Source organism: Rhamphochromis sp. 'chilingali', assembly GCF_963969265.1.
Source record: "Rhamphochromis sp. 'chilingali' genome assembly, chromosome: 16".
NCBI lineage: Eukaryota > Metazoa > Chordata > Actinopteri > Cichliformes > Cichlidae > Rhamphochromis > Rhamphochromis sp. 'chilingali'.
Genome location: NC_137943.1, coordinates 8,402,231 through 8,416,376, shown reverse-complemented (window position 1 = coordinate 8,416,376; position 14,146 = coordinate 8,402,231). Strand labels below are relative to the sequence as shown.

Here is a 14,146-nt window from a genome sequence, read left to right as displayed (position 1 = left end):
CTGTCACCTGATTATTATATTATACTGATTAGATTATAATACTATTCAAAATTCTGCATCTATCCATCTATCTTTCTTGTAGAACTGTGCTGTCCTTCGGGTGGCGCTGTCACTTGGTGTTCGCTCTCTCTGCGGTAAAGTATCACTTCCTCTTCCTGTTCCAACACACAGGGGTGTTTTTGAGTAGTTTATCTGCATAGCAATTTAATTAAAAACTTTTAGATAACTTCTGTTTTCACAGTATAATCTTCACGTGCTTCATCCAAAGAACACTCTGCTCACACTACTGTTTGAAAAACTAGTTCATGCATTCTAGACTTCTAGGCTGGACTACTGTAACTAATTATTATCAGGACGTCCTAAAAACTCCCTGAAAAGCCTTCAGCTAATCCAAAATGCTGCAGTAAGGGTACTGACAGGGACTAGAAAGAGAGAGTATATTTCTCCTGTTTTGGCTTCCCTTTATTGGCTTCCTGTTAAATCCAGAATTGAATTCAAAATCCTGCTCCTCACATACAAGGTCTTAAATAATCAGGCCCCATCTTATCTTAATGACCTTGTAGTACCGTATCACCCCATTTGAGCACTTTGCTCTCACACTGCAGGCCTACTTGTTGTTCCTAGAGTATTTAAAAAGTAGAATGGGAGGCAGAGCCTTCTGTTTTCAGGCCCCTCTTCTGTGGAATCAGCTTCCAGTTTGGATTCGGGAGACAGACACTATCTCTACTTTCAAGATTAGGCTTAAAACTTTCCTTTTTGCTAAAGCATATAGTTAGGGCTGGACCAGGTGTCCCTGAATCCTCCCTTAGTTATGCTGTATTGGTCATAAGCTGCTGGGGGACTCCCATGATGCATTGAGTTTTTCCTTTTCAGTCACCCTTTTCACTCAGTATGTGTAAATAAACATCTCTGCATTGAACCGTGTTTGTTATTAATCTCCAGCTGTCTTCCACAGCATGTCTTTATCCTGTCTTCCTCCTCTCACCCCACCGGTCCCAGCAGACGACCCCGTCCTTCCCTCAGCCTGGTACTGCCGGAGGTTTCTTCCTGTTAAAAGGGATTTTTTCCTTCCCACTGTCACCAAAGTGCTTGCTCATAGGGGTTCATTTGATTGTGGGGTTTTTCTCTGAATCTATTATTGTAGGATCTACTGTACAATATAAAGCGCCTTGAGGTAACTGTTGTTGTGATTTGGCGATATATAAATAAAATTGAATTGAATATAGAAATAATTAAAGATATATTTTTTTTAATCACAAAACCCATTTTATTTGTATCTAGAAAGACATATACAGCTATAACTTAAAAAACAAAACATTGCCTATTTTTAACTCTAAAAAAGGCTAACAGCATTGTTGTACAATTTTGGCAGAAGAAAGCAAAAACTAGACTTTGCAGATAGATATTAAAGCACTGAGTGGCTATTGTGTCAGATCTCTTCTACAGCTTGGTGTGCTCTCTCCCATAATGCCCAGAAATCTGTTACTGACTGAATTTGAACATGTTTGACTCTCTGTGCCAGCATTCAAAATCTGAATCCAGTCTGAGGCACATTTGCTGTATGATTAAGTTTAACAGCCAGTCCAAAAACTCTGTCCTATATTTTTGAACTAATTACCAGTTGTCTGTGCAATGCACTTATAACATAGCTATATGTAAAAGATGGACACAGGCAACATGAAGTTACATATTAATTTTTTAAGCCCTGTTTTCCCATTTTGAAGAGTCAAGATTAGCATTTATCTGTGCGCCATGTTAGCTGGAGCTAGAAGTGAGCATATCTGGACAAAAGTGTAGCTGTAAGTTATTAGCTAAGCCTGGGTAGCGAGGATGAATCCATCAAGTGCATGGGCCCACTGCACAGATCAGGCAGATATCTTTAAATTAGAACTATATAACTAGATAATAAAATACTAGAATTTCACTCACCACAACTTTAGCACAGGCCTCTGGATGGACTGTTGGTACAATTAACCACACAACAGGCTGCATATTTTGTTGGATAAAACTACAACTACTGATTATTCTAGTTAGCAGATGTGAATCCTAGCAAAGAGCTATTATCAAAACCTGCATGTGCACTCACTTCTCTGTCAAAACTGCCGGACTACTAAATTAAGCTAAATGAAGTTTAAAAAGGCAAGTCATTAAAAAGTTCTATCACTGTAAGGTTGTCATGAAAGGGAAAGGGACCAAAAACATTACCATGGGAGGTTTTCAACACTTCTGACTTGGCTTCCAGTCATGGAGGCTGTTCCTTGACTAATACAGCTGCTAAGCAACCTGCTAACACATGGTTAACACAGCAAAGTGTTACTTAAAAACATCTTCGAGAACACTAAAATACTCAAACTGAGGCTTCAAAACAAATCATGTCATGGTGCCTGTGTCCAGCTTTCCTAGACAATTTATCATTTGTTTTTGTGTGGCATCCTGTTCGTCTTTCACTGCAATTCGACTGCACAACTTAACCGATAATGCTTGAACAACCACTACATCCCATTCCCCATTAGATCATTTAATTACCAGTATTGTACTACTGGTCGAACTACAATACACACTCAGTTACTCCTAGTTTTGTTTAGGCTAGCAGCCCTGCTTTGGGGTCTAAAGAAGAAGAAGAAAAAACCCCAAAAATCACAATGAAATATTTTGGGCACCCATCTTGATATGAGGTTTGTAGCATTTATGAAGGAGACAGATATGCCACTGAAGCCCTCACACGGTTCATTTCAAACATTGCATAACAGGATGAAGACTTCAGTCAAACATGGGATTAGCTCTTATTGTTTTGATGGTAAGACTGTGCTAAAGGAGGTTAAGAGACATGATCTAAATTGTCGACTGTTACCACAAACCACCAGCTTTCTGTTTCTCAGTCAGACTAAGGCAGACATAGTTCTAAATCAGAGGGATTAGGAATCAGGATTAGGATGGCGATCATTTGCTGACTGCAACAGGTGACAGCAAGAAGAGAAAATGCAAAGCTATCAGTACATTTACACATATTTAGCACACGTTGTTGTCACTACAGCATCACAAATGCCAAAATGAGCTCCTGAGGCTTAATTTAAACTGTATGCTTCTAAGTTTTCAAAATATTTAAAGCTCAGGGCAGAAATTATATAGGGTACAAGAGAAACAGCCTGCAATAATAAAATCCTAAGCGTAAGTTGTCATTCTGTTGCCACTAAAACTGAAAACAAGAACTAGCTTCATAATTGCTATCACCAAATGTGACATCAAACTCCTTGTTTGGACTCCAGGTCTCAACCAACTCTAAAAATATATCTGGTATTTTCACCACATTCTCATGCATCAATAGTTAATGACTACCAAGAAAATATGAATATTTTTTCTCTTTCAGTCTACAGTGAGATCATTTAAAAATCAACTAAATCTGCATTCGGACATTGAGGGCACGGTGGTGGTGCTTCTCAAACAAGCAAAGCAAGCAAGCTCATCTATCACACAGGGTTGTTTTCTATTTGCCACGTTTGCTTGGAAACAAGTTTGAAAGCCAGAAACTGTGAAATGTATTAACCACAGAAGCAGAACAAGTAAAGTCGACACTGGGATGAAAATGTCTGTTCACCATGAGCTTCTTCTTCCACATTATAAACAATTTGGATTTGAGAAATGCTCATTTGATCCGTGCTATAGCTTACTTGGACTCTGCCATATATTATATAACTACAGTGTAATATTATTTACACTGTAAGTACTTCCTCCACTCTGTAAAACTTCATTAGACTAAAAAAAAAGATTTGTATAACAACTGTTGTTAATTTTAGTCTTTCCCTTTGACAAATCAGAGAATAACAGGTTATTTTGACTCGAGAATTACAGATAAAGGCGGAACAGCTTGAAATCCTGCTCACCTCAAACCCACAGTCTAGAAGAGTACATCCGCTTTGTTCTGATTGGCATAAGCATTAAGACAGGTTGCAGGTCATCGGTACTACACCGTTATTTTTACCAGAGAAGTAAATATAGCTTAAACAGCTCGAAATCCTACTTGTGGATGTTTACAAGCCCGAAAGCAGCACATCTGCTTTGTTCTTAATGGCAAATGTCGTTCCCATGGGATAAGCATTAAGACAGTTTTCAGGTCATCTGATCAGAGATAAAAACCAAAGTCTACTCGTAAATAAAGATAAATACTAAAGACCCTATCGAAAACTCACTGCTACATGTTATCCATGACAGAGTCTGCTATATTAATAACTCAAAAAGCTTTCCAACAGGAGGATTACATTTCGATGCCCTCCTTTTGAAAGAGAAATACCATTGTATCCTTTTCCTATTGACTAAGCTCTGCGAGTTTTGCATCTACTCCTGTCCTGAAATGCATTGATCCCTTCACACGTCCAGCCAGACGCTAGTTATCTGCTTTCACTTGATCTGCTTATTTGGCCCAGGTTTATCTCAGATCAGCTTGTCTCATACACAGAATCCAGTGCTCTCCCATTTACTGTCAAAATAAAGAGGTTAAGGCCCATTTACGACATCATAAAGCAGATAAAAGGTTCAAAGCAATGATATTTCTGTCATGAGGCGACGGGACAGGATGTGACGAATCTTTCAGCGAAACACAGCCCCCAACATTCAGTCTATAAATCAAATGAATGAATGATACAAATTTAATGTGAATATTATTAAATGCACAGAGAGGACAACTGCCAGCATGCACAGTTTCACTTTGCATGCCAGCTTACTCATAGGAGGAAGTGGTTGTAAAGTATTTCACTCATTTTAGTTTGAATAAAATTTAATTCCCATAACAGCCAGATGTGCTGTGGTCATCAGCAGTGCAAATAATTAAGATAATTAGATTGAAAGCAGAGCAGAGCTGCACACTGGCAGTTTTCACATGCAAATGCACGCACATGCACGAACACATGCATTGTGACATGGATTCTCACATCAGCTAACGCCAGAATTTAGCTTCGTACAGCTATGCATTGAAAAAAATGGTTAAAGTAAAGACTCACAGTTCAATAACTGCATGAAGTCTGATGTGTTTTGATGTAAATTAATATGGAACATTATGATAGGACAGTGACAGAACAGTTTGGGCAGTTTTGAGGTTCAATGCATGCGTACAAACCAACCTGATAATTCAAAGGTAACAAAACATGTTTTTAAAGCACCTGTTGACTTTATGAGAGTCTGATTCTAATGCTGAACTTACACTGAGGCATAAATCCAAACTTTCAGCTCTGTTAAGTATATAAACGGCTTTACTGACAATATTCTGTCCCTGCGACGACAATAACTGCAAAAAGAACCCTAAGCTTCAGCAACACTGTAACAAAGTCTGTGTCTGTTACCAGATGTTTATATAAAGTCTTCTGTGACTCTCACGTGTGTCACGGTTTACCAGTTATAATCATCGAATGGTAACTCCTGTTTTTATGCCTCTCAGGGCATCTGTGGATTATTACAAATCGTCTCCTCCTGTTTGGTCCCTAAAGTGCTCATAATTAACTAATTTTTCTCTCATTAAAAGTGAAACATTTTAGAACATATAAAATAGTTAAACATATAAAATGTAGGCTTTTGGAATGTGTGGCTTACCTAAAATAAATGGAAAATACTGTCTTATTCTATAGTTCAAAACAAGTAAGCTGTGAATTTTCTCACAGCTTACTTGGTAATTGTAACTATATTCGAATTGTTCAGTTTCAGGTTTTTATGGCACAATCTCTAAGTTGCTTAGACCACACAGTCAGAAATAGGGGTACGGAAGGGGTACATTACTGTGCCCCAAGGTACAAAAATGACATTAATACAGTCTAAGGACAAATATTGGACCTCGGGGTAACTATCTGTACCTTTTTTAGCGTCTGAAAGGTACATACATGTTCCTTAATTGTGAAAAGTACTTATTTGTACCCATTCTTTCAAAAGATAAAGTACAGGTTGATTAAGCTCTTTTTGATTAGAGGTTTTTTTTTTTTTATTCTTTTTGACAGTAATTTATTTGCAACTGTATTGATATAAGCATATATTTTAGTGTTTTTATTTTTTATTATTTTCATTGCTGTTGCTGTTTTTGTATTCCCTGAACCCCCCCCCCCCCCCCCCCCTTATTTTTAAGCTGCTTTAAGAACAATGAATTTATTTGAAAGAAAAAAAAGTAAAAATGCATTTAAAAATTTTTTTAAGAGAGTGTTTTTTTTTTTTAAGTATAACTATTTGGATGAATTGCAAAAAAGCACCCTTATTGAACTCGGAGTGCGAGTTGAGCCCATCCTCACAACATCAAACAAAAAGTAGAAGAAGAAACTCAACGAATAGCTGGTGGATTCTAGAATTTTCTGTAAATGCAGCAGGTGCCATTTTGTTTTATCAACGGAGGGAGATGGATTACGAACTTGCAAGTCCTGGTGTGCTCTGTTCACTTTCAACCGAGGAACTCTTAACAAAAATACAAGAGTGGGGCTTAGATGTCACCGAAGCTGAAGCTCAGCATTTCAGAGGTAAGTTTTATTTTAAGAAAAATGTAGCGTAATTACTAATTATTGGTTTAGCCTAGCTTAACGTATATTAGCAATTTAGCTAGTTTCGGCACTCTCTTAGCTCAAATTATGTCTTTTTACAAACGTTTTTACAAACGTTTCATGTGTAAAGTTGAGGTCACAGTTCTGAAAAATGTGTACACATAGTATTTGTATAAGTTTGAACTTATATATGTGGTTTGGCCACAGTCTATGGGTTCGGTAACCCCTGCGCAGCGGAACGGCGCGAAATTTGATTCCCTGGTAGCTGAATGCAGTTTACCGTTAGTGTATTAATGGTTTAATAAAATCACGTTTTTACATCCATTCCAAGGCCATCAACACACATGGGCGGCTGAATATAACGTCTAAAGGAAATATCTTAACACCGCACTTCTTTAAAATATAACAAGGGTGTCGCAGCTGGGGTTTGATAGTCGCGTTTTAAGCAATGTGGGAACTTTTTCAGCATGTAATCTGAGCTTGTAATACGGTCCTGCGGGTGTTATCGCTATAAGTAATCGGTCTGAAAGAACAGACGGCAGAAACTGTCGGAAATCTGGAGAAAGGAGTCACCTTAGTAGTGAATATTAACAAATTACAGCATTCTAGTCTTTTTTTTTTCTTCCAAACTTGAAAGGGCACAAAAGCATGCTCAGACTCTGCTCTCCTGTGTCCAGTAGTCCCAAACAAACATCTAAATTTAAAAATGAAAACTTTGCATATCAAGAGGATTCACTCTAAAGATTTGCTTTATTTTATTTAATTTACTGATTTTTTTAAATGAATATTTCTTTGAACTGAAAGAAGTTGTACAAAAGGTTTTAATGTGTGTGATATACGGTTTTTACCCATGTAAAAATGTGGTGATAAATATTCTTACATGGAATTTAGAGTTTGTACTACCATTTATCTTGCAGACAATGAGGTTGATGGTGACACAGTTGACTGCGGTCTTACTGAGACTATGGTTGCATACCTTTTCCAAGGATCCTTCAAAAAGCAGGTTAAATTCAACCAATTTGTGTCAAGGATGAAGGAATCTTCAGTGACACTGACTCTACAGACTGTCTCTCCAGAAGACTGGCAACCATCTACTTTGTCAACTTCAATAAGGTATTTTCTTATTTATAATGAAGTTAGTATGTCTGAAACATACATGTTGGCTGTTATGCACTTTTAGGATTTAGTTAATATGATCATTGTTTCTACCATATGTATTGTTACTGTAGTGTTTTATACTTCAATTCATGCAATAAAAACAAACGCTTAACTGTTTTCACAGCAATGAAAATACTTTGAGACTACCAGCGTCTTTTGAAATTCCAAGATTTCCCAAAAATCTCCAACTAAAACTGGACAACAAAGAACCGTGCCATAAAAATCCAAGGGACAGACACACAATAATCAGAGTTCTATATGAAGCTGTGGCACAGTATACTATGTAAGTTAATCAGGGTAATGTTAGCTTGTTGCTTTAGAAAAAGCTGAATCTGTCATATTGAAAATAAACGCTACATTACTAAGAAACAATAACTGATACTTGATAAAGTTTGTTTGTCAGCAGTTGCTCTAACACTTATGTTTCTTCTGATATTACAGGTAACCCACAAATTCTGAATATGTGCAAGCTGTGAAGACGCTGGTAATGAAGTATCCTTTCCTCAAGGATCGTGAGGGAAATGGTTATGTAAGTTAAATTTAAAATTTGCATAAGGTTCCTTCAAGATTACAAAGTAAAAGTGAAGCTTTTTTCAATCTTGTTTTGTTAGTAAGACAATCTGTAGCCTCTCAGTAGGTTTGTATGAAGTATGTTTACTGATTCTTTGTTGGGTGTATTTTGTGTAGATTGTTTTTACAGTAACTTATGTTTCTGTTCAACAAGCACACATGGCATATGTCTTTGAGACGTAAATTCAAATCAGAGCGGGCACCACTAGTCGACAGTGAGGCAGTGAGGCGTTGTAAGGAGAAGTTTGGTTCTACGAGGAGAGGGCAGCCTAATAAATGTCAATGAACAAGTCAGAGAAATGTTTGTCAGGTTGGTGTGAGGGACATCTTGAGCTATAAAATGTTCTTGCCTCTGTTATTACATCTAAAACTAAGGATTAGGGATGCAACTGTACCCCTTTTTTTTCAAACCGAAACAATACCAATACTTGGATTAGAGCACTTGCTCATACAAAGTGCCAGTGCTAATACTTCTACCTCACAAAATATTATTAATTAGAAGGCGCTAAAAGAGGGTGAACTAGATTTTTAAAAAAAACAAAAAACATTTTAAATATGACTCCAAAACTAAAATTTCAAGTTAACAATTAAGATTTTATGTGAAATTATTTCAGACTTTCCATATTTTAAATATTGGTTCATGGTATCGGTTAACTTTAACCGATACGAGTTCTTTGTGATGCACAGATCGTGTCAGCTCTAATTGTATATTTAGTCTTATGTTGGGTTTCTAATCTGTTTTGACTTTCTCTTCTCACTCTTGCTTTCTTTCAAGGGACCATGCGTCCAAGGAGAGGATTTATTATCCATAGACGCCCACTTAAAGGTCTTACAGTGCCAATTAGAGCAGGGCGATATGGCCAAAAATATTTATCACGATATATATTTGAAAATTTGCGATAACGATATAACTGACGATATAATTGATGCGAGACAAAATACAACTCCACAACATTACTAGCGCAAAAAGACAACCTTCCATTTATTTTCACGTAAACAAGAAGCTGGTTTTTATGTACATTAAAGCTTTATAAAAATGTAACAGTGCAAATGCAAATTCCTTGCTGAAAGTTTAACCCAAAGGCATTTCCAGTAGAAATGGGCTGACATATCCTGAGCATAACCATGTATAATATCCACTGAAGTTAAAAAGAGGTGCTTTGCAACATTAAACTGCAGTGTGCAGTACGCATTTTTCGGACCATAAGGTACACGGGATTATAAGGCACATTAAGCGAAACAAAGCAGTCAGATAAATCAAACTTTATTAAACTCATTCTTCTTGCTTCCTCCACTTCTGTACCATTGATTCATTAATGTTGAATTCTCTGGCAGCTGAGCTATTCCCATGTTGTTGCAGTATATTAATGACTAACCTCGTATTGTGGATGGATTATCTCAGTTGTTCTCCTGACTGAAGTTTGGTCCGTTTACAGCATCCTGCCATGCGATTGCATTTGTCTCTAACCATGAGGAACCTTCACGTTAACTTTTATAAGTGGAAAAGTGTTAGTGTTCGTCCTCCAGCTTCACTGTTTATGTTATGCTAACATAGCTGTGTCGCTAGCGATCACGTAGCACATCATTATATACCAGCTAGCCCAACTTCAGTAACCCTACAAACGTCACTGCTGTTTAGTTTCCTGTCTTCATTTATGTTGGAAGTGATAGCAGAGCTGTACGTTTGAATTTTTTCAGAAATCTCTGTCAGAACATGCTATATCATGTTTAGGTAACTAGCGAAACTAGCGAGCTAACTTCCGCTAGCTTCCTGCTAACTTCTAACTCCGTTAAATGTAATAACTTTTGTTTTCATGGATGCCTGGAAGTTAAACTTTATAGTTACACCTGGTAAAGCAGCAATGCTGATCGTTTTATTAAAGATCAAAGAATTTAGACAGTTTTCAACTCTCAGTGATGCTGCAGTGTTGTTTGACCTGAAGTCAAATATACGGAGTTTGGGACCCAGATTACTCCCAGATTTAAGAGCATCTTAGTCCGACAAACACGACAATAACAACGGCCGCTTGCATGTTCTGCAAAAAAATGTGCTTTGTTGTGTATCTGACGGACAAACACCAAACCAGTTCCACATCACGGAAGTTGCACCATTTTTACAAACCAACAATCGGCCATGTGCGTATGAAAACAAAGGCACTGCGCATGCGCGTTTTACTCCCATTCTATCGCGATATTTCATTTTCCTATCGTTGCCTAACATTATACCGGTATTACCGTGAACAGTATAATATGGCCCAGCCCTAGTGCCAATATCAGAAGATGCAACCAGATACGATGGTGGTTCATAACCGTGTGCAGCAAACGTTTGCTTGGCGGCAGAAAGAAATTGCAAATGGTATGCCTGTGGAGGATGTGTTGAAGAAGTACCCCTTCTTAGGGATGCCTACTGGTGTAAGTCAGAAAGCTGGATTGAACTTGGAAATAGCTGTCACATTTAACATGTTTATAGTAGTAAATTTTATTTGCCCTTGACCTTGTTTTCTTCATCTGTCCCTCTTTCCTTTTTTCGTATGTTCATGTAACTTCTTACAGTATTGTTGTTAAATTCTATAAAAAAAATAATTATGCAGCACCATACATAATTAATATCAACTTTAGATTATTTCATTTTCATACACTGTTATTTTGTACTGAAAATGAATTTTTTACTTGTAGCTGTGCAACGAACTCGGGTGGATCCAACCAACAACGGGTAATGTAAGCCAGCGATTTCGTGAAGGGCTCTCATGTGTTGCAGCAAAGGTGATTGACCTTACACAAGGGAAAACCCCACTCTACCAGCTCTACCTTGATGCAAGAGAGGAGGCTCTCACTGATGACCTACCGGGTATTTGCTTTTTTTTTTTTTTTTTTTTAACTTCAAGGCTTCCATTTTATATAATTTTTATAGGTAACTGGAAATGCCAGATAAAATGCATGGGTGATCTTGTGTTTTGTTGTTCTTTTGGCAGATCTTGACACAAGGGCTGCACTTTTATTCCTGCCATACGTCTTCAAGGAGAAACTGGATCTCTTTGTCATACTTGGAGAGGTGTGTGTATTAAAATATTTAGTCTATATAAAAGGAAAACAAATGTATCTTTTGTTAAGAGACTAATATATTGCTTTCCTCTACCTTCTCTTTTGACTTCAAAGGTTCATCCTAAAACCCCCTATCCAACTGTTCAGCTACTTCATGAAGACTGGAAACCAGTGTTCTCCAGAAGCGCTCCAAATATTGTGAAGTTGGATGGCAGTGAAGTGTGCAGAAGCTCGTGTATTTTTGAAGGAATCATCTCTTCTTTCTGCTTGTATTTTGTCTTCAACCTTGCTTATCCAAAACATCTGAAGAACACCCTGATTTTTCTCCAAAAGTACATTGTGAAAATAGATGAGGGTGAGGATCGGCCTCTGCCAATCACAGTCACCAGACAAATAAATCTTCTGTATTGACCACCATGCCTCAGCCATATCAGTGCTCCAAATGTGGCAGAAGAACCTTTAGTTTGACAAAGCTTATTCAGCACATAGGACTTATTCATTCCCATGATGCCAATTTTGATATAACCTGTGGACTCAGTGACTGCTGTTCTTCCTTCAAAAAATATGAATCTTTCAGACGACATGTGTATAGGAAACACAGAGAACAGGTGTTGTGTTAATATTGACACAATGTGGGTCTTTTGTGGAAAAATTCTCATTCCTCTGTTATATGACAACCATTTTCATTCATACAGTGTTAGAGTTGATAGTGAATGGACGTTGCTAAAACCTGGACAGGAAATTGATGTTGCAGCTTATGACACATACTCTGTTGATAACAGTTTGTATGTAACAGTTAAGCAATGTATTTAAGAAGGTAATAAATGTGACAAGTATTTTTGACTTTGTATCTTCAATTTTTCAAATCTTGAGAGGAAAAATATAGGAAATCTGTGTGTAGATACTGAACCTTTAGAAAGACATTTTTGTACTCCTTTTAAGGGTTCTTTTTTGTACTTTATACTAAGGGTACAATTTTGCCCTTTAAAGTACAGGTTTGACGTGTAAAAGGTACAAATTACAAGGGTACAAATCAGTACCCACAGTTTAGGGTACAGAACGGTACCTTAGAGGGTACCACCCCAGTGACAAGCCATTGTACCCCTATAGGTACCTTTCTGTACTTTAATTTCTGAGTGTGCAGTGAAGAACTATTATTATGCGACAAATGTATTTAAATACATTTTGTTGCTCTGTAATCCAGCCATTGTTTGTGATCTTAGATTGTAGCTCACACTTTTGTCTAGTTGACAGATTTCCATATAAACCTTCTATATATGCCTTAACCAAGCCTCTTTTTTTTTTTTTTTGCCTTCTTCCATTTTCTGAGTTCAGTTTTTAAAACCTTGAACCTGAACAGTAGAGTATGAATCACTACACTATAGTCCACAGCACAGTGTATTAGCTCTGTGGTCTTAAATAGTCAATAGATGATTTTTCAGATTCTTTCAGATTCTAACTTGTAGTCTTCAGCTCTTTAACCTATACGAATGGAGTAACATGACTATTAGACATGGCATAGTTCCTTATAGAGCCACAGAAGACTATTGTCCCCCCCCCCATCTTTTATGGGACTACAGTAGGACTTTGTACTGCTGCTATCTATTCCATCATCTTTTATTTTAAGATTGTTTTAACAGGTAAGAAAGTTGTTATCAGGCGTTAGCTCTCACTATCTGGTTGTTAACTCATTTCTAACTTAAGACTGCTTTCTTTGGATTTACTTTTTTTTTTTTAAATAATGCTGTATTTTGCAATCGAAATATTAAAAACTACACTAAAAACATTATTAAAAAGTTTAGAAATGAGTCCAACTTTTTTCAAATTTTTCTGGGGGGTCTAGTGTAACTGGGCCTTCTGTGTGTTCTTCATCACCATGTTATGTGTCCTTCTCCCCCTCAGAGCTTCATACTGTGATCTGAGGTGCACAGCCTGAACTGATGACCTACTTCTTTGGCAGAAACCTTTCAATGTAATTGCAAAAGATAGCTTAAACGCCAAGCATACAGAAAGTACACACATATAAAAATATAGACAGTGGTAAAATGATCCACTCATGAAACCAGTAGCTGATAATGAACTGAATCCCAGTTGCCAGTGTTCAGATATTACTTAAAAAAAAAAAACACCCAAAATATGAATATTACAACTTATCAAAAGTTACATGAGTCACATTAAACATGAAGATTGTTGAGCTTTTTTTTTTTTTTTTTTAAAGTGGTTTGTGATGTCATGAATGACATGTGTAATAATCATTACATTAAGTGTCTTTTCACTTCATATGGAGATAAGAAGCCAAAGGAAACATTGACCTCGTTAAAGTGAATTTCCACATGTAGCTTAACCCTAAAGCTTTTTGAAACTGAACACTTATTTTTGATGAAGTAATGAGCGCTTCTCCGTTAACATACGGCCCTTATGCGAATACAATAAAAAATGAAAAACAAAAGGAGAGAACAAACAGCCAACAAGTCGTGCCAATCATTTTCTGCTATATGTTTTTGCAGCCACATGAGGATTCCGTGCAGAATATACTTACATGTGAAACTGTGAGTTTTACAGCATCGTTTCCAGAATGAAGTTCTTCGGGTTTTAGAAGAAGAAACAACCAAAGCTTCCGTGCAAAATCCATGTTTTCTTTTCAAGGCTCACTTCGCCTCATCGTGGATCCAAACTCAAGCCCACGGGGGAAAAAGTGTCATCAGAATCCAGAGAAAAACGGTCAAAACTGACTTCTTGGTAAGCGCCAGAGGTCTGCAGTCACCCTAGTTTGGACATTTTGAAAGCTGTCACAGGTGCGGTGTAAGTAAAACTTCGTCCTCTTGCCTTCCATTCGTGAGGCCCGTCGGTTTTCATCCCATGAAGGAAAA

The 14,146-nt window shown here is 37.2% G+C and overlaps 1 protein-coding gene and 1 pseudogene across 2 annotated transcripts in view; one reads left to right on the top strand and one right to left on the bottom strand.

Annotated features, from left to right (window-relative positions):
* The window catches only part of LOC308412680 (sodium channel protein type 2 subunit alpha-like), a 48,357-nt gene extending 34,211 nt beyond the window's left edge, over window positions 1–14,146 (bottom strand). Inside the window, exon 1 of the mRNA XM_080907201.1 lies at window positions 13,816–14,146. The gene's annotated coding sequence lies outside the window, so the exon portion shown is untranslated. The remainder of the gene's footprint in view (window positions 1–13,815) is intronic.
* On the top strand, window positions 6,330–12,416 carry LOC308383616 (sterile alpha motif domain-containing protein 3-like; annotated as a pseudogene). The gene is made up of 10 exons: window positions 6,330–6,485; window positions 7,424–7,619; window positions 7,789–7,947; window positions 8,106–8,193; window positions 8,389–8,544; window positions 9,010–9,068; window positions 10,500–10,646; window positions 10,911–11,082; window positions 11,207–11,286; window positions 11,391–12,416. The product of its transcript is annotated as a sterile alpha motif domain-containing protein 3-like (transcript).